Raw genomic sequence first — 18423 nt, 5'->3', positions numbered from 1 at the left:
TGTGTGTGTGTGTGTGTGTGTGTGTGTGTGTGTTTATACATGTGTGTCTGTGTGTTGTATGCACATGTGTATGTGTTGCATGCCTGCAAGTGCAGTGCAGAAGAGGGGCATGTCAAGTGTTTTCCTCCATCATTTCCTACTGTACTTTTTAAAAAAACGCTTTTGTAGTACTGATCCACTTACACAGCCAAGATCTGATGACTTTTTTCTTTAATCACTTAATTGCAGTGAACTCAGAAGTAAAAACATCACTCTGCTGGATTAAGAAAGCCACTCAAACACTTGCCCATGCCTAGACTCTGTACATCTGGATGGACTTCTGTCTATTCAGAATAGCCTTTCTGAAGCAATGGAGCTTTGCTTAGTGTTTTATATTTTCATTTTAAATTACACTTTGATTCACTTATCTACCACAAAAAAGTAAAAAAATCTATGCAAAATTGAAGCTAGAAAAACAATTAGCTTTATGTCCTCTTCCACAACTGTGTGTCCTTTTGTCTATATTTTGTCCTTCCTTGACACCAAATAGTACTTTTCCTAGATAATTTTTTCTAAATATTGTACTATGCCCACACTTACAGCTGTTTATATACATACATGGACACATTACAGTTCAGGTTCCACATGAGTGAGAACATGAGTATTTTTTTTCTTTTTGAGTTTTTTATGTGACCTTGATTAATATTATACACTCCAAGTCCACCCATTTTCCTAAAAATTTCATTTTTTTCATTTATAGCTATTCCATTTTACATATGTATTATATTTACATTATCTCACCTTACCTTTTGAGATGGGTTCTTTTACTGAGCCTGAAGCTCACAGTTTTGACAAGGTTGACCAGCTAGCAAACTCCGAAGATCTGCCCACTTGTATGCCCAGTGTTGGATTTGCTAAGTCATATAGCCATCCCCATCTTTTATATGGGTGCTGAGAATTTGAACCCAGGCCCTCTTCCTTTCATAGAAATTTCTCTTAGCTGATGAGCTATCTCCCTAGTGCTATCTCTTCTTGTCTTAGATCTATGCTCTGCTTTTAATAACAAAGTAGAAAAATAATATTTTATTAAAATAATGAAAGACGTTTCACTAACAGAAAGAAGTGTTGTTTCTGGTCGGGATGTTGACATCTGTCTGCAGCCCCAGTGTGAAACTCACTGTGTCCCTACTATATCCTGACTTTGAAACATACCACTTGCCTTCTGGTAATTCATTTGTCTCTCTTTCTCAAGTGACCTCCACCTCATCAAACCATAGCCCTTCCTGAAAGCTGTTTGCTCTTAACAGAATATGCATCATCCCTCTCTTGTGAACAAATGATCTTTCACACTGGTCTTTCTGACAAAAGACACACCCCCTTTGCTTGCATTTAAATGTTCTATACAGTGTGGAGTGAGGTGAGAGAATAATTATCATTGTGTTTGGGAACCTGGGAGTCTCAAAGAAAAAAAAAAGCAGAATCGATTATAAGCTTTATAAAATTAAATTAAAACTCCTTCTCTATTTGAATTTTAATTGAAAACATCAGTATGAACCTAAGACAATATCTTTATTTTGAAATGTTGACCTATTCTTGAACTTAGTACAATGAAAAAAAATCTCCAGAACAAGATGCTATGCCTAATACCAAATGCCATCATTTAAATATTATTTGCCATTAAGAGAAGAAATTAGGATCTATGAAGGAATGACTGCTTCCTGGGCTAGAAATAAACATGCTGAAAGGAGAGCCAGGGACAACCCATCATTTCAGAAACAAATATGCCATTGCACACTGAGGCAGTTAAAAAAATCGTGTAAGAAACTAGGCATGTTGTACATGCCTGTAACCCTACAGCTGTGAAGGGCAGAGGCAGGAGAATAACTGGTACTTGCGGCTGTCAGCCAAGCTTTAGGTTCAGGGAGAGATCCTGTCTCAAGATAGTAAAGGAGAGAGTAATAGGTCAGGATAGCTGTGTTCCCCTACTCTCTCTCTCTCTCTCTCTCTCTCTCTCTCTCTCTCTCTCTCTTAAAAAGGAGTGGCTAAATTTGGTGTGGGTAAAGACAATTAGAATAATGAAAGTAAAGTTTAAAACTTTAACCAAAATCTATGTACTTTGAAGATGGTAATTAATGCTGGCATTAGATATATTAGAGAAATTATTTATCCACACAATGAAAATAAAATTTAATCCATATCTTTAACACTACATAAAAACCTATTTCAATTGGATTAAAGTCCTAAGAGAAATGTGGACTTTCAGATAAACACAAGGAGACAGAAAAGAATAGTTATATTATTTTTAAACAAGGCATAAATCAGGGCATTATCATGGCAAAAACTCATACATACATGTGATTTTGTTAAAACTAAACTATTTTCTTCATTGAAATATCAGAAGTCATGTGGAAGTTAAGCCATGGATTAGATGAGGTATTTATAAAATATAGATCTAACAAAGGTCAGCACATAGCTGTTCCAGGCTTTTTCTTTTGGACCTCCAACCAGCTCCAAGTCATGACACAGATAGTTCTCATTAATTTTGAATTCTTGGCCTAGCTTAGGCTGGTTATTGGCTAGCTCTTTTAACTTAAATTAACCTGTTTATCTACCTTTTGCTTCAGGGCTTATTTTCTTTCTTACTTCTGTATTTCTTATTTTCAGTGCTTCTCTACGCCTGTCTGTCTGGCATCTGCCTGGCTTCTTACCCTGGGCATGTCCCTCATTCTCTCCTCCTTCTCTTGTTCTTCTTTCTCCCAAACCTAGAGTTCTCCTATTTATTCTTTGTGCCTGCCAGCCCTGCCTAGCCTTTTCCTGCCTAGCTATTGGCCATTCAGCTCTTTATTAGACCAATCAAGTGTCTTAGACAGGTAAGCTGAAACAAATGCAACACATCTTTTCATAATTAAACAAATGCAACATAAACAAAAGTAACACACCTTTATACAATTCAAGTAATATTATACAGCATAAACAAATGTAACACATCTTTGCCTGGTTAAAATAATATTCTATAACACCTAGCTACATTAAAGAGCATCTGCAAAGTATAACAGGAACAGAAATAATCCAAAAGAAATGATGGGGATATGCATTTTTCCAAGTGGGTCAGATAACTAGGACATTAACACACAGGGAAACACACTTATGTTATAATCAGGGAAATACAAATTAAAGCTATAGTGATTTTATTTTGTGTTTATCTCACTGGCAAGGCAAAAATGTGATTTTACCTCAATCAGAATGGCCAAGATCAATAAAACAAATGACAACACATGCTGGCAAGGATTCTGGGAAAGGGAAACACTTATTGCTGGTAGTGGGAATGCAAACTGGTATAGACACTATAGAAATCAGTGTGGAGGTTCCTTAAATAGCTGACAATAGTTCTACAATAAGATTCAGTTGTATCACTTTGGGGCATATACCCAAAGGACCTTCATACTACTGCAGAGACACTTGGTCATCCATGTTTATTACTGCTCTATTCATAATAGCCAGAAATTGGAAACATCCAAGATATCCATGAAGTGATGAATGGACAATTAGCATGTGGTACATTTTCACAGTAGAATATTATTTAGCTGTTAATAAAAATTAAATAATGAAATTTGCAGACAAATGAATGGCACTAGGAACAATTATCCTGAATGAAATAACTCAAACCCAGAAGACAAATTTTTACATATTTTCTCTTATATGTGGATGTTTGCTTTGCTTTAGATATGTGTATTTCATTTAGAATAACCATAGACATTAGGCAGTTAGTAAAGGGTCAACATAGGAAGAGGGGATCTTCCAAGGAAAGGGATATAGAATTTAGTGACAAAGAGATAAAAGGGAAACTAGAACAGGTAGACTGAATGGGGAGGGTGGTGGTGGGGCAGGCTAAAGTATTGAATATGGGGAGGAATAAGTAACCCTAAAGGCCTTTTGAAATGTCATATGGAATCTTACTACTATAGAGTGTTCCTAAAAAGTATACATATACATATATATATATATACATTATATATGTGTGTATGTATTACATATACATACACACACACATATATATATATATAAAATATATATGTATGAAAATTTTAAATGGAATCACCATATAATGAGAGAGATAATGCTCCAATTAGACATCTTTATGCCATCAAGCAAAACCTCCAGGAATGAATTACATCTTGTTGAGTTGTTGGCCAAAGGGGACCCATATTCCCTCCCCAAACATCAAGGATGATTGCCAATGCCATTGGTTATCATCCACAACCTGACAGTAAGGCAATTAACAGAGACCCACAACTCGACAATGTGCAGAGAGTTAGAGACTTTTGAACACTGAAGTCCTAAATGGGGTGTCCTTATAAACCTCTCTCCTCAAGGCTCAGTAATCTTTGTGGAAGTGGGAGTAGAAAAGCTGTAAGTTCCAGGGGTTGTGGACCACTTTAAGAAAGAAGCATTTTTAAGTCCAAGAGGAAAGATGCCTACATGAACTCACAGAGACTCTGACAGTGTACAGAACACCTGAACAAACTCCAGCTAGACCAAATCTCAGCAAAGAAGTGGGGAAGTGGCATAAAGCCACCAAGAAGCTATTTGCAAGTGATAGCTGCTGGGAGAGGAATCTTTTTTCCAATGGAGTAACATTGGGTATCTCAACCATGCTCCAGGGCAGGCCAAACAAATTGTACTCCATAATTTTTTTTATTTTTTCCTTTGTTATTTCTTCAGAGAGAGAGAGAGAGAGAGAGAGAGAGAGAGAGAGAGAGAGAGAGAGAGAGAACATGAAGTTGGGTGGGTAGAGGAGGAAGATCTGGGAGAGTTAAGGGACAGAAAAGTATTTTTTTAAGTTCATATATTTTTTTTTAAAGAAATGAAATGCCTCCATCAGAATGGCCTGTAGGCAAGTCTGTGGGACATTTTCTCAATTAATGATTGGTATGGGAAGGCCTAGATTATTGTGGGTCATATTATGTCTGGGCAGGTGGTCTTAGATTATACAAAAAAGCAGGTTGAGCAAGCCATGGGGAGCCAGTAAGCAGAATTCATCCATGGCCTCCATTTCAGTTCCTGCCTCCAGGTTCCTGCTTGGAGTTATTGCCTTGGTTCCCTCAGTGGGCTGTGGCCTGGGATATGCTAGCCAAGTAAGCCTTTCCTCTCTGACTCCCAATCAATAATGTGGCAGTATCCTGTATTCTTGATGAAATATTCTGAATCTTCAAACCATGATTTATAACTCCTTTGTAAAACAATTTGTCAACAAGTAAAACCTTTGACGATGCACACATCCTACAGTAATGATTATTTCTAATTATGGAACTTAGAAACACTTTCAAACAATTATATGAGAAACTGTATTGTAATTACTCCTTCCTATAGAAAGTTTAAAAAAGGAAGAAAGCCTAAAAGTCTATTAAAAAGAATGAAAAATAAGTTAATTTAGAGTATACAATCAAGTATTACAAAATATTTTAAAAATATATCAACTATAAGTTTTTTTAATTGATGTAGGCTATCTTTCAAATCAAAAGATTTAAGGTAAAATACAAATAAGAGGAATATTTACATAGCTGTTCTGTATAAATCTGCATATTTACAGTATCACATTGTCATAAAGTTTAAGAACATGGGGTAGCAGTAAAGAACTTTCAGAATAGAGAAAGGAGAGCAGGATGAGTGATAAATTTTAATTTCATATTCTTTCTTATATTTCTTAGTTTTGGTTTTAAATTTGATCCAGGGAATCTGAGGACCTCTGTCTGGAAGGCACCAGGCACACATGTGGTCACATACACACATGTAGGCAGGACATCTATACTCACTAATTAAAAATAAGTAAGTCTTTAAAATGAAAAAGGAAAAATAGTAAGAAAAATAAGGTGTGCCTGGGTTTTAGTTTTATGTAAATGTTCACATACCCAAAATCACTAAACGTTAGTCACTTAAAGAAAAACCTACATAGAGTTTATTGAAAATTGAACATAATTTCTCAGTTTCCTCTTCTAGTTATCTGAAGAATTCACTTTTAGAAGACTGTTTTACAGAACATCACAAGATAGAAAGTTTCCACATAATGCTGCAATAGAAGGGTTTTAGTCATTTATAATTGGATTCATTTGAGAACATTACCAATCTTCCAGGAGGTAAGTTCATCATAAACTAAGTCACAGGTAATAATTTTGTGTAGAAGGTTTTTCAATATTTAGGAGCCTGCTGTCTTAAATCACGATAGGCTTGCTGTCACTGTCTTTATTTTCCTCCCCAAATATGCATTATGTGTGCCCCCCGCGTGAGTCTCTGCAGCCCTATGCTTGGAGATTTTATACTGTAGCTGGCTCTGGCTGTTTGGACTGGCCATAACCCAGCTATGCACATCACTCAGGTGGTGTGAGCAGCTTTAACCACGTGTTGAGAAATAAGGTATGTAAAGCAGATGGGACTCTGCGGGAAGCAGAGAGGAAATGAGTTCCCAGTGCAGATGATGTTTCCACAGGTGGTGGGAAATCGTGATGAGTTTTCAGCTCACAATTCCAGGCCAAAGATGGATGATGCATCAAGTGCCGAGAACAAGCATAAATAATCGTAGCTCATTCTCACTCATCTGAAAAACAATTTGGAATCCATGTCTTTTTTTTTTTCTTGGATACTATTAGCTATTTGTTAATGTTTTTGTTCCGTTGGGGAGGTTCTGAAATTCTTTCCCACTACAGCTAGAGTTGGTGACTGCACTTGCCTCAACATAAGCCAGTATTCCCTTTCTTTTTTCTCCAGATGTCTTTTGTGACTATTTGTCAGTCAAGAGCTCATCTGGAACTTGTGTGGTGGTGCATGCCTGTAGTCCCAACTCTTGAGAGGCTGAGGCAGGGGGAGCCTGAGTTCAAGGCTGCCTGAGCCATATAGTACAACCTGTTTCAACCCAAATAAAAAAGGAATTCAATGGCAACTATGAGGAGTTTTCAGTCTCCTGGGACAAATAATGTTCCTCTTTGATGCTTATGCATTAGGGGAATAACTAGATCTTGATCTGAATTCAAACTTGGAGAGAAAGGAAATATCACCTTGAATCCTTGGCTAGTGGTTCCTGTGGCTCTGTAAATATTTCACTCATTACTTACTAAGGTTTTTTCCCATCATTTTTTATTTATTTAAGAATTTTTTCATACATTTAACATATCAACCACAGATTCCCCCTCTCAGGCCTCTTCCTGCTCCCTTCCAGATTTTCCCTCACCCATTCCCCATTCCTTCCCCAAAAAGGGTAAGGGCTCCCATGGGGAGTCAGCAAAGCCTGCTATATTCAGTTGAGATAGGACCAAGCCCCTCTCCCCTGCATCAAGGCTGAGCAAGGTGTCCCACCATAGGTAATGGACTCCAAAAAGCCAGCTCACACACCAGGGATAGATCCTGATCCCACAGCCAGGGGCCCCTCAAACAGACCAAGAGAAACCTGGTGCCTGTATATCTACTAAGATTTTAAGACAAAGGTGTATGCATTTTGTTGAAAAGAATGGTTATTTCATTATTCCAAATATCAACTCTACCATATTAAACCCTAACTGCATTTCAAAGATGCTAAACTTTCAAGGTTGCAAACTTCAGTCTTGTTCTTCCTTCTGTCCAGGAGATCTTCCCAAATGGTACCAAGGCTTCCTCCCTCACTGAAAATCCAGCCTCAGCTCATACTTCCAATAATGCGCACATATCCTATCCATCTGACACTCTGAAACATATCACCTACCTTGCCCTTTACTATAGCACATTTAACATACCCAGTCACACTATCACCATGCTCTAACATAGCATATTAGTGCTTCTTCATGGAGTTCATTTTGTATTGTCTATATCTTCTTCCACTTTATAGGAAGAATTTCGCTTTTACTGTGTAAATTTAGTTTACTCTTGACATCCATCACCTGAAAATATCCTGCTAGTCTGCAGTATTATTGTGCAACAGTATATACTAAGACTTTTGTCTATTTGATTTCCAGCAAGTCCCTCCATCACTATCAGAGAGTCTTGTGAAATATTCATTTGAAGTATAGTTTTGGGGGTTGTAGGTTCCTACAAGGGAGCCCCATAATGTTTAGTTTAAATAAAAACAACAAAAACCCACACAAACAGAAAACCTTCATAGGTGATACAATGATAGTATTTTGAATTTCATAATTTGATGATGATAATATCAAAGATTTGAATCCAGAGATTCCTGTGGTTTGCCATGCTTCACAATATTTGAAAGATATTGAACTGTAAGAATTTGTGAATGAACAAAACAAAATCGTGTTTAAGATACAATGCTATCACCATTTTCTTTCTTTCCTGGTGATAACATTGTTTGGTGGTTAGGGTTGGTCCTTCCTCCTTACAGTTGAAGCAAGTTGTATGTGAACATCTGTACATTGCACAGTGTGCCCTAGGTCCAGTGTCAGTCTAGGCTCTGGTATGTGAAGACTGGTATCAGCCGAAGAGTCAAGGGTTGAAGGGAAACAACAATGACAGAAAACTGCATCTCAGAGAACTGGTAGGATAATCCAAGCAATGGCATCTAGCACAGCATACATCCTAAACAACTTTAACTTAGGCCAACTTCTTCCATATATGTAAAATTTGTGTAAAAGTTCCCTTGATTGCTGACGAGCTGTATTTTCAGTTGGCAGTTAAGTCATCGAGCTAACCTGAGAAATTAATTCCACCTGTTCCTACTTCCATCTGCAAAGCTTTTGTTATGGTTTGGGATCCTAGTTGAGATTTCTAGATGCTTGTATCCCAGAACAATAAATTGGACAGCAATGAATTGAAGGAGATGGAAGCAGAGACACTTTGTTAAGAAGGAAAGAACTTCCAAAGAAGGAGGTGGGCCAGAGCTGGGGAAAAGATTGGAAGCCCCCTGGTTCTGAAATTCTCAGAAAGAAGCCACACTCATATTGGACATTCCATGAGGCTGACTAGAACTTCAGTGATTGTGGAGAGCAGGCCAGAGCCAAATCATCTTGGTCTCTTGATCTTCTAAATAGCCCTATATTACCTACCTCTTCATTTGACTTAACTTCCTTGTGACTTTAGGTAAATCCATTTGGAATATATAAACAGGCCCCTAACTTCTACTAACCTAAGTGTTTATACTGTCAATCAGACAGCACCTGCAGCCTACAGCAGAGGGTTTCCCCACTTGGATGCCGCCCATCTTCTTGGTGTTTCCACCAATGTGCTTGAAAGGCATCTTGGCTTATGATATCCTTTTTTTCTGTCACTATATAAAACTTCATGAAACTGTTGCCATATTGGAACACAGTGTTTAGGGCGACCTGAGTCTGTGTTCCTGGGCCATGGTCTCTCGTGTTTGACTCCAGAATAAATAAACTCAGTTTCCTTTGAGGTGAAAGCTATTATCTTCCAGCCCCAGGTTTCCCTTCCAACTACCTATATCAGCCTTCTAACTTTTTTTTTTTTCTAACTCAGAAAGCCTAGTTAGAGCTGTCCATAAGTGTATGGGTATGGGGCTAATGGCAATGGCTACACAAAGAAAGGGAACTTTCAGGATTTAGGTCATTCTCATAGCATGTACTTTTTCTGGTACATGTCCTATGACAGGCCAGCCACCACCCCCGGCTCTATGTTTGGAGGGGTGTCCTAGCTTGTCCTCAGCCAATGCTTTCTTTCACATGACAATCTTAACGCCTTTGTACTTTAAGAAAATCTCCACTTTACTCTACTGCCTTGCTTTGTTGTCTCGAATGTCATACAGTTGAACATTCCTGCTTGGTTTGGTCTAACAGAACAGTCTTCTAAGGTGGCCCTTTCTTTCACCTTGACCCTCAATCACTGTTACCCCTGTACATAGGGAGCTGAAACCCAGAGGAGAGGTCTTACAGTATTCGGGATCTAAGTGGCTTCCCTGTGAGAGGGGAACCTCCTCCTTCCTCCGACCCAGCCACCAGCCTCGGTTAAAAATTTCTTGATGAGACAGATGACATTTTTCACCTTGGAAGAAAATCCCCAAATAATCAACTCCTCTAAGTATCTAATTTTCCCCATTAAGTCAGTTTCTATTCACTGGAGCAGCCTCCATTGTGAGGAACATTAGCAAGACAGGCTGACAGATTACATTCCTTAGTGAGGATAATTAGCTAGAAATAACTTTTTAGGGAAAGAAAACCCTTCAGATAGCAGGGTGAACATATTCGAGGGACTCAAACTGGTGTTATCACCTTAATTATAACAGAAGTACAAATGTATTAGGTGATTTTTCTCTCTCCCTTTATCTTTTTTTTACTTCTTTCTCTTCTTCCTTTACCCCAGCAAATTCTACTCACCCACTAGAGAGATGGTCTCACTTGTTCTGGCATTTTTCTTAGTCTCCTAAGTCTCCACATCTAAGTACTTGGCTAGAAAATACTGCCCACCTCCCAATTCCTCAATGTCAGCCCAGTGGAAGATGTTTTGTCTGTCTCCTGCTTCCCCAACAACCTCTTTACCTCCTGTCTCCATTTATCATATTGTACTGGAACATATTTCACACAGTGGCCTCTATGGATGATCCCTGAGGACAACGGTGGTTCATTTTAATGGCTTAGTCCTCATTGCCTGGTATCAACACTTCATTTTGGAATGTGTTTTCAATAAGTACTAGGTGATTAAAAGGAGTGGGGGAAACTACAGTTAAAGGCACCCTGCCCAGCCACCTGGTTACCTGAAACCCAGGGAGGTAGACACATACAGCATTCAATGTACGTGTAAGGCATCCCATCATTTTTCCCTCAGTGCCAACAAATCTCTGGACTGGCAATTTGAACAGATAGGTTGTTTGGAGAAATGCTTCCAAGAAAACAAACCAGCTCTTCATTTTTGTTTTGTCATTTCAGCATGCTTATAACATTAATGGGATTCATTATTTCTAAGTGGCAATTATTTCCACAACCCACAGGGTCGCCTACCACTCTTAGGTAAGAAAGTAAACTTTTGGAATTTTTACTATTTTTGCTGTCAAAGAAAGTAGCTTTTCAAAAGTGTTAGGAAAAAACTGAACAAAACCTGGAAATAAGTAGAGTGACAACTCTATCAGTGGCCAACTGGACTTCATCTAGCAGGTTAAGGGAGTTGTCAGAAGTCCTTGGCTAGACTTGTTACTTGTAGGCCTCATAGGCAAGGGAATGACAGGTGCAGGACAGTTGCCATTATTACATAGGAAAGAGAAACCAGATAGTTTGAGAGGGGGACAAAAGAAGAAAGAAGTAAAGAGGAAGGAAGGATCAATAAATCAAAAGGCCACAGAAACAGAATATGATAAAAACAATGAGCTCTCAATTGTCTAATCTGGACTAGAGGCCAAATGCATGATAGGAAGTGATGCACTAGAGGTTAGAGGCTTTGGAAGTAACAGACACTGTGCTCTGAATTTAGAAAAATCACATAAAATAGAAAGGGTTTAGTTTGCCCAAGTGAAAAATGTGTCTCATTTGTGGATATTAGCTTAGAATCTTCAAATACTTGTGATTCGACACCCAGAAAGGTCAGGAAATGACTAGAGGCCATGGGAGATGGCTTCCAGGGGAGAGGAGACAGAAGAACTAAAGTGTAACAGACTAAAGAGGGTTAATGGAATTAGAGGCGAAAGTGGAGCAGGGGAGGGGAAGGCAGAGTGGATTTGGTCTGGCAAGCCCACATCAGACCAAATCCCAGCATGATGCTGGAGGCTGGTCAGAAAACCTCACATCAGTGGCCATCTTTCACTTTTGGGGGAGGGAGAAAGAGTTGTCTCTGAGGCTGAAAGCCTGGTAATTCTACCACACTCCAGTGGAAGATCACACAGCCAGGAAGATTTAGACAGCACAAATGGGTCTTGATGTGTATTAAACAAAATCAAAAGAACACAAAGCTGGCTGGGTAGGGAAGGGGAGTAGATATGAAGGGAGTGGGAGAAGGAGGTGAATATGAACAAAACATGTATGATGTTCTCAAGGAACTAATACAATGTTTTCTAAAGTCACTTTCAACTATAGAAGCCAAAGGTATTCTTCATTCACTAAAATTTGCTTACTATTGAGAACAGACTGTGGCTACTATTTATTGTGTACAATAGTGGCTTTTCAGGCTCATCCTTGCCCCAAGAGACTCCATCTAACAGGCAGCATTTGACTCCATTTGAGGATGGAGGATGGCTGTGCACCTGGTATCATCTATCTGGTACCACCCACAAAGCACAGACTGAAAAATGATTTATTACTGGTAGTAGCAGTGTGTTGATTTATGGCTTTCTTTCCTTTGTTCCTATAAAAATTTCATGAAACTGTTACCATGTTGGAACATGGAATCAGGGGTACCTTAAATCGTAAATCCATGTTCCTGGGTCATAGTCATTTATATTTAGCGCTCCAGAATAAACTATCTCTGATCCCTTTTGAAAGGAGAGGTTTTTTTTTTTCTTTTTTAACATTGTCACTATAAAACCTCAGGATAAAGGGAAGTTTGCTTAGAGAACTGTTCCAAGTACTTGAAGGACAGATGATGACATCAGAATGTTAAGAGTTTACCCTCAATAATGGCTACACAAATGGCCCTCAAATCCAGCTAATATCACAAAGCATCCAATCAGATAGTGTGGGTCCCTTGGAGGAAGGTTGCTCTACCTTTGTGGACATAGTATTATCCAAAAGAAACCTAATATAATCGTGATCCCACTTCTGTGTTGCCGCATCGGGAAGAGCAACGGAAACAACTGTAGCAAACCTAATTCACTGAGGATGTGGCTTCTTCCCTGACCAAAGTGTAAAGGATCGAGATGACAGAGCAGAAGGGAGAAGAGACTGGACACATACAGAAAATCAATGTGTACATGTTAGTGGAACGCTAATCAAATAAATTATACATTAAAGCCATTAAGAAATGATGGAAGGAATGATGAAGGAATGGGGATAGACTTTTAAGGATATTTAAATTGTTTTTATATATAAAATGCCATTGCAGCTATACTTTATAATAAAGAACCACTCTTAAGAAATACATGATAAATATAATATTTACCAATGCCAGTAATTTTCAAATAGTTCCATGGTAGACAAGAGAGAGAAGCAAAATTGGAATGAGTTTGGCTTTGAATAAAAACTATCTAAAGTGGAATAACTGAGACCTAAAACACTGGGTCATGTTTTCTGATTTTGCATATTAATAGTGGTTGACAGGAGGAAATCTACATTTCTAATACTAATCAGGAGAACTAGGTCTAGTAGCTCATATCTAATATTCCAGAATGCTGGAGGAGTGAGTTCAAGGCCAGCCTGGCTTACACAACAATATCTTACCTGAAGAAACATAATCAATAATAATATTAATGAGATTATTATAAAACATTTCTATTTTTTATAGGGAATTTTAGCCCATTTCCCAATTACAAATAAATTGTCACCTTGCCCTTCATTCTTTTAACTGAAAATGATTAGATTAAGATGACCAATGTGAAATGATCAAATGCATTTTATAGGCAGTAGATATTTATTTTAGGGTTATATTAGCCAGTGAAATAATGAGATGAAGAAAGGCAAGGAGACAGAAAAGAAGAGAACAAGAGAGGAAGGAGGTTAAAAAGTCTCACAACACAGAACTATGTCAGTGAGGTCTGAGCCAGAGAAGCCAGAGGAAGGCCGACAGAGAAAAGGACAGAGTATAAGCAAGAATCAGGCTTCTTCCAAAATCCTGGTCTCCCCTTGGAACAGTCCTCAAACTCTGAGCTCATTTTACAGCTTTAAATCGGTGAGGAAATCACAGGAAATATCTGGAAACCATGGCATTCATGGGCAGTGTTAATAAAGAAAGTTTTATTGGAACTCAACCATCCTGATTTGGTTGTGGACTCTCTTTGACTGTGGACTATTCATTACAAAGGCTGACTCTAGCAGGTGAGTGGCCCATAGTGCTTCAATTTGCTGTAGGGGTCCTTCATAAGGAAAGTTTGCAACAAAAATTACAATACTAATACTAATACTAGTACTAATACTAATACTAATACTATTAATAATAAAGGAAATAAAGAAGTGAGATACCTTGGTATTCTGGAAATTTTATGTCTGCTAGAGTGAACTGAGAGCTGACAGTGTGCTGGGAAGAACTGATTGAGCTACAAGACAGCTCAGTGGAGGATGACAGAGAAGGATTTAGTACACCCACATCTAGGGCATGTTCCAATTTCCTGCATGAGGAAAGAATAATGATCTAAGAATATAAGTATATGACACACATTTTCAGTTCTGTGTGCAGGTAGATTTAAATTCTAAAATTTAGTTATCCTATCCACCATTGTATTAAAGCTGTTCTCAGATACTTAAAACCCTGAAATATTACCAGTAAAGCATTGAATATGAGTGAAGCCAAGATTCCTGACACACAGGGCTGAATAATGCCGTCCCAAAAGTTGTGCCCACATAGAACCTATGAATGAGATTTTACTTGGAAATAGCTCTCTCAATGATGTGATTAAGTGAAGATCAGTTCATGCATAAGTAGAAGGTAATCCATAGTCCAATGATTAGTATTTTATTTGAGTGAGTGAGTGGAGGTGTGTGCACCTGTGGAGGTCAGAGGACAATTTGAAGCATTGAGTTCTCTCCTCCAACTATGTTGGTCACAGGGATTGAACTCAGGTTTCCAGGTTTGGCAGCCAGTGGCTGCTCTTAGTCACATCAATAATCCAAATGTATGTGTAAGAAGCAGGAAGTTAGTGCATGGGCAGGGATAATGTTATGTGATGATAGAACAGAGATTAGAGTGATGCAGTTATATGCCAAGAAACAGCAAGGAATTGTCCACTAAATGGGGAAAAGCAGGAAATACCCTCCCTGCTATGGCCTGCAGACACAGCCTAGTTTGGGATGGAGAGATACCTTGATCTTAGATTCTAGCTCCCAGAACTGCTGAGTACAAATTTCCATTATTTTAGCTCACCCACTTTGTGGTACCTATCAGTCAACTTTATATACCATGGAACATTAAACCTCTATTCTAGATTTTATATAAAATTTGAATGTTATGCAAGAATTCCTGTAGTATCATCTCATACTGGAGAATAGTTCATTTTAACCCACATAGTGGTAAATGTAAAAAAAGAAACAACCAATTCCCTTGATTAGTTTATGGCTTGTGGGCTGATAATCACAACATAAGATGTCTCAGAGGGGCCGGGGAAATGTCCCAGTGAGAAAAGCGCTTGCTGCACAAGCCTGAGGACCTGAGTTCAGCGTCCTGGCACCCATGCAAAAGCAAGGAACAGCGGCACGTACCTGTAACCTCAGCTCTGGTGGCAGAGCACAGGTAAGGGGTCCGGGACAGAGCAGGCTGATCTCTGGGCCTTGCTGCCCAGCCAGCTGAGCTGAAACAGCAAGCTCAAGATACAATGTGGGTCTAATCTCTGCCTCAAAAATTAGGTGAAGAACAGTAGATTTCTGAGCTCAATAGAAGATTCCTGAACTCAATCTCTGGCCTGCACCTATGCACACAAGGTAGAACACACTCGCATATTCACATGTGCTTTGGTACACACACACACACACACACACACACACACACACACACACACACACACACACCAAAAATGGCTGCCGTGGAAGCTTTCAAATTGGGTCCCCAAAAAGAAAGTGTGTGGGATTCTACAGACTATTAACATTGAATTGTCTGTGTTAAATACTGTTCACATATGTAGAATCCTTCTCTGCCATTCCAGGTTCTAAGTGGCCCACACCCTGTCTTTCACTTTCATACAATCCCTGGGGAGTCCACAGCAATCCTAGTTTTTGATCTCTTGACTCTGGGAATGCTCAGCTTGAAGGCTTGTTTTCCCATGGGAGCCATAAGGGAGCTGAAGGAAGGAGCCAGAGACACTGGACCTACAGCAGGAGAATCAATCATCTGATCAGAGCCACAGGACAAGTTTTACTGAATTCCGGTGAAGTCACATTTGCAAATTTGAATCTGAACTCCCCGTTTTTATCCAGAAGAGCCTTCTTAAGGAATATAAGAAACTGCGGGGCAATAGTTGAAAGATGATGGCTCTACCTGTGTGGAAAAACACTTGGAGATAATCTGGGGTTCATTCAAACCTAACTCTTCAACATGTTCATCAATTCAAGTCTCCATTCAGCTAGCAAGCCCTGCTTACTATGGTCCCCCAGGCAGTGGATTTGTCAGTGGGGAATGAGATAGCCTTGGCATTGATCTGCAGAGAATACAATGAAGATGAAAGGGGAAAACTAAAGAAAGGGTTTGATGGATGTATGCATGATTTTCATAAAGAGGACAGCTGCTAACTGAAATCACAGAAGGACCCTTCAGGGATGAACATGACTGATTCAGAGCAAGTTGACATTTGAACTATTCCTGAAAGGCTGAAGAGCAAGTCATGGAGGGGATGCTGGAGTGGGAGCCAGGAGCACAGGTGAGCCTGAAGGAAGAAGTGGTACACAGGTCCTCAGGTAAGAAAAGATGGGTGGATTTCACAAATGAAGAAACAAACCAAACCAGTAGTGTCTGGCTCATCCTAGGTTCAGGCAGGGAAGCCATTCTCTGTAAGATTTCCAAAATACAGTGCAGAGTATGCTAAGAAGCCTGTGACCTCATAAACTTGTAGAAATGCAATGGTAGCTAGTGTTAGGGTGGTGATAGCGTAGCTAAGGTGGGTAAGTCTGGTATGATTTTGGTAATAAAGGGACAAAGAATTATAGACTCATGCTGAGGAAGAGCTAGTTAGGAACCTGGGTCCACTGGGTTGTTGGACCTGTGGACAGAGAGCTGCATTCAGTGACAGGGAGATGAATGAGTTGAGCAGAGTGAAATGCTGGGGAGCAGACAAAGAGAAAACCCCCAACTTAGGTCACAAAGAATCTTGCAGGAGAATAAGGTAATGCAATACTGGGAGATTCTGACCCTTGACTTCATTTTTCTCTCTCTCCCTCACCCTCAGTAGTCATGGATTTGGAGAGGGTTGCAGGAGGAATGTAAAAGCACTAGGGGATCTGAGCAGGGAAAGTGCTGCATCCGCATGATCAAATGCCGGCTGTAATTGGAAGAGCGGTTTGAGAAATGAGATAAGGCCATGAGTTATTATGAAGAGCAAGATGAAGAACACTTTTGAGGAGATCATCTGATGCCATTGAATACATTATTTCAAATGAGACCCTGTACATCAGCAGGGGATATTTCAAACTACCTAATGTTTCTAAATGTCCCTATAAAAGTCCTGAAAAATTTTTTTGATTGGTAAGTATGAGTTACATTTTTGATAGGGAAACATTTATACCCAGAGTAACATAGTATTTCCAAAAGGATGCTTCCTTTGAGTTTGGAAAATAAGGCAAGACAATAGAATTCCATGCATATATTGGTGAATCATTTGAATGAAAATGTTAAGGGATGGGTGAATACAGGTCTGGGCTACTAAATCTAGGCATGAATCCCAAAGTGGAATCCCAAAGTATTCATAAAAGACAAAGGATTGTAGCTGTTAGCCCAATGTGACTGACACAGTAAGAATAAAGGACACAGAATATTTACAATCTCCTTATTTAAAGACATTGGTGTTGACTCTCTCTCATATCCTTACAAGTCAGTCTTAGTTGCCTGATTCAGGCTATGTTCTCCCCCTATTCCAGATTTTGACAAGCACGGCATCTGCCATTTTTCCTACTGTGTGACAAGAACTTTATTTCTCTCTTTAAGCACATGGTTTCTTATTGTCTGCTTAGTTTTATTTATGATAATATATCACTTTAGGAGTTCATGGAAATTTTCTCTGTGAAATTGCTAATTTTCTATGGCTTCCTAATGCCTAAACAGAGGTAAGTCAGAGTTGATTCATCACTCTTAGTGATATATTTACCCCCCTTTTTCTGGAGCTTGGCTTAAGACCTTGGGAGGGAGGGAGAGAGAAGAAAATGACCAAGAAAAGAAACCAGTCGGCTATCAACTCAATTATATTCTCATGCTATCATAATTGATAAGCCTCCTATTTGCACTTTGCTAATCCATAACTAAGTATCCAAGGCTATCTTCCAAAGCCATGTGTTTACTGGATAAATTCTTACTCTGGAGTACATGGTGAGGCATAGATGATAGTCAGGGGATGGTGGGAATCTCTCTTGCTACCAGGCATCACTGCTAGCTCCTGGGCCACAGCGTGGGGTAGAGATCAGAAACAGGGACTTTGGAAGTAAATCCTATCTTGCCTGATAAGATAGTGAGGATAAGGAGGTACTTTCTGCTACACAGTATCAGCCCCATCTCTAAGGTGAGAAATGGAGAGTGAGCACCTGCCCAGATTACTGTTGTTTTGGGAATGATAAGTTAACATGTGAACATCACTTCTGAGAGGCAGCTTCCTCCAGGCACTCACTAAATATCATTGGTAGTTTGGCTTTCTGTTCCTTTCCAATCTATAAAATTAATAACAAACATAGACATTAAATCTGGGCA

At 39.2% G+C, this 18423-nt stretch overlaps 1 protein-coding gene across 1 annotated transcript in view; it reads right to left on the bottom strand.

The window, feature by feature from the left end:
- Cntnap2 (contactin associated protein 2) overlaps nucleotides 1-18423 on the bottom strand; it is a 1432736-nt gene that overhangs the window by 683688 nt on the left and 730625 nt on the right. The window lies entirely within an intron of this gene.

Source organism: Peromyscus eremicus, chromosome 3 (assembly GCF_949786415.1).
Source record: "Peromyscus eremicus chromosome 3, PerEre_H2_v1, whole genome shotgun sequence".
In the NCBI taxonomy this organism is placed as follows: Eukaryota; Metazoa; Chordata; class Mammalia; order Rodentia; family Cricetidae; genus Peromyscus; species Peromyscus eremicus.
The sequence above is the reverse complement of the archived record's forward strand: the minus strand, read 5'-3'. Positions and strand labels throughout refer to the sequence as shown.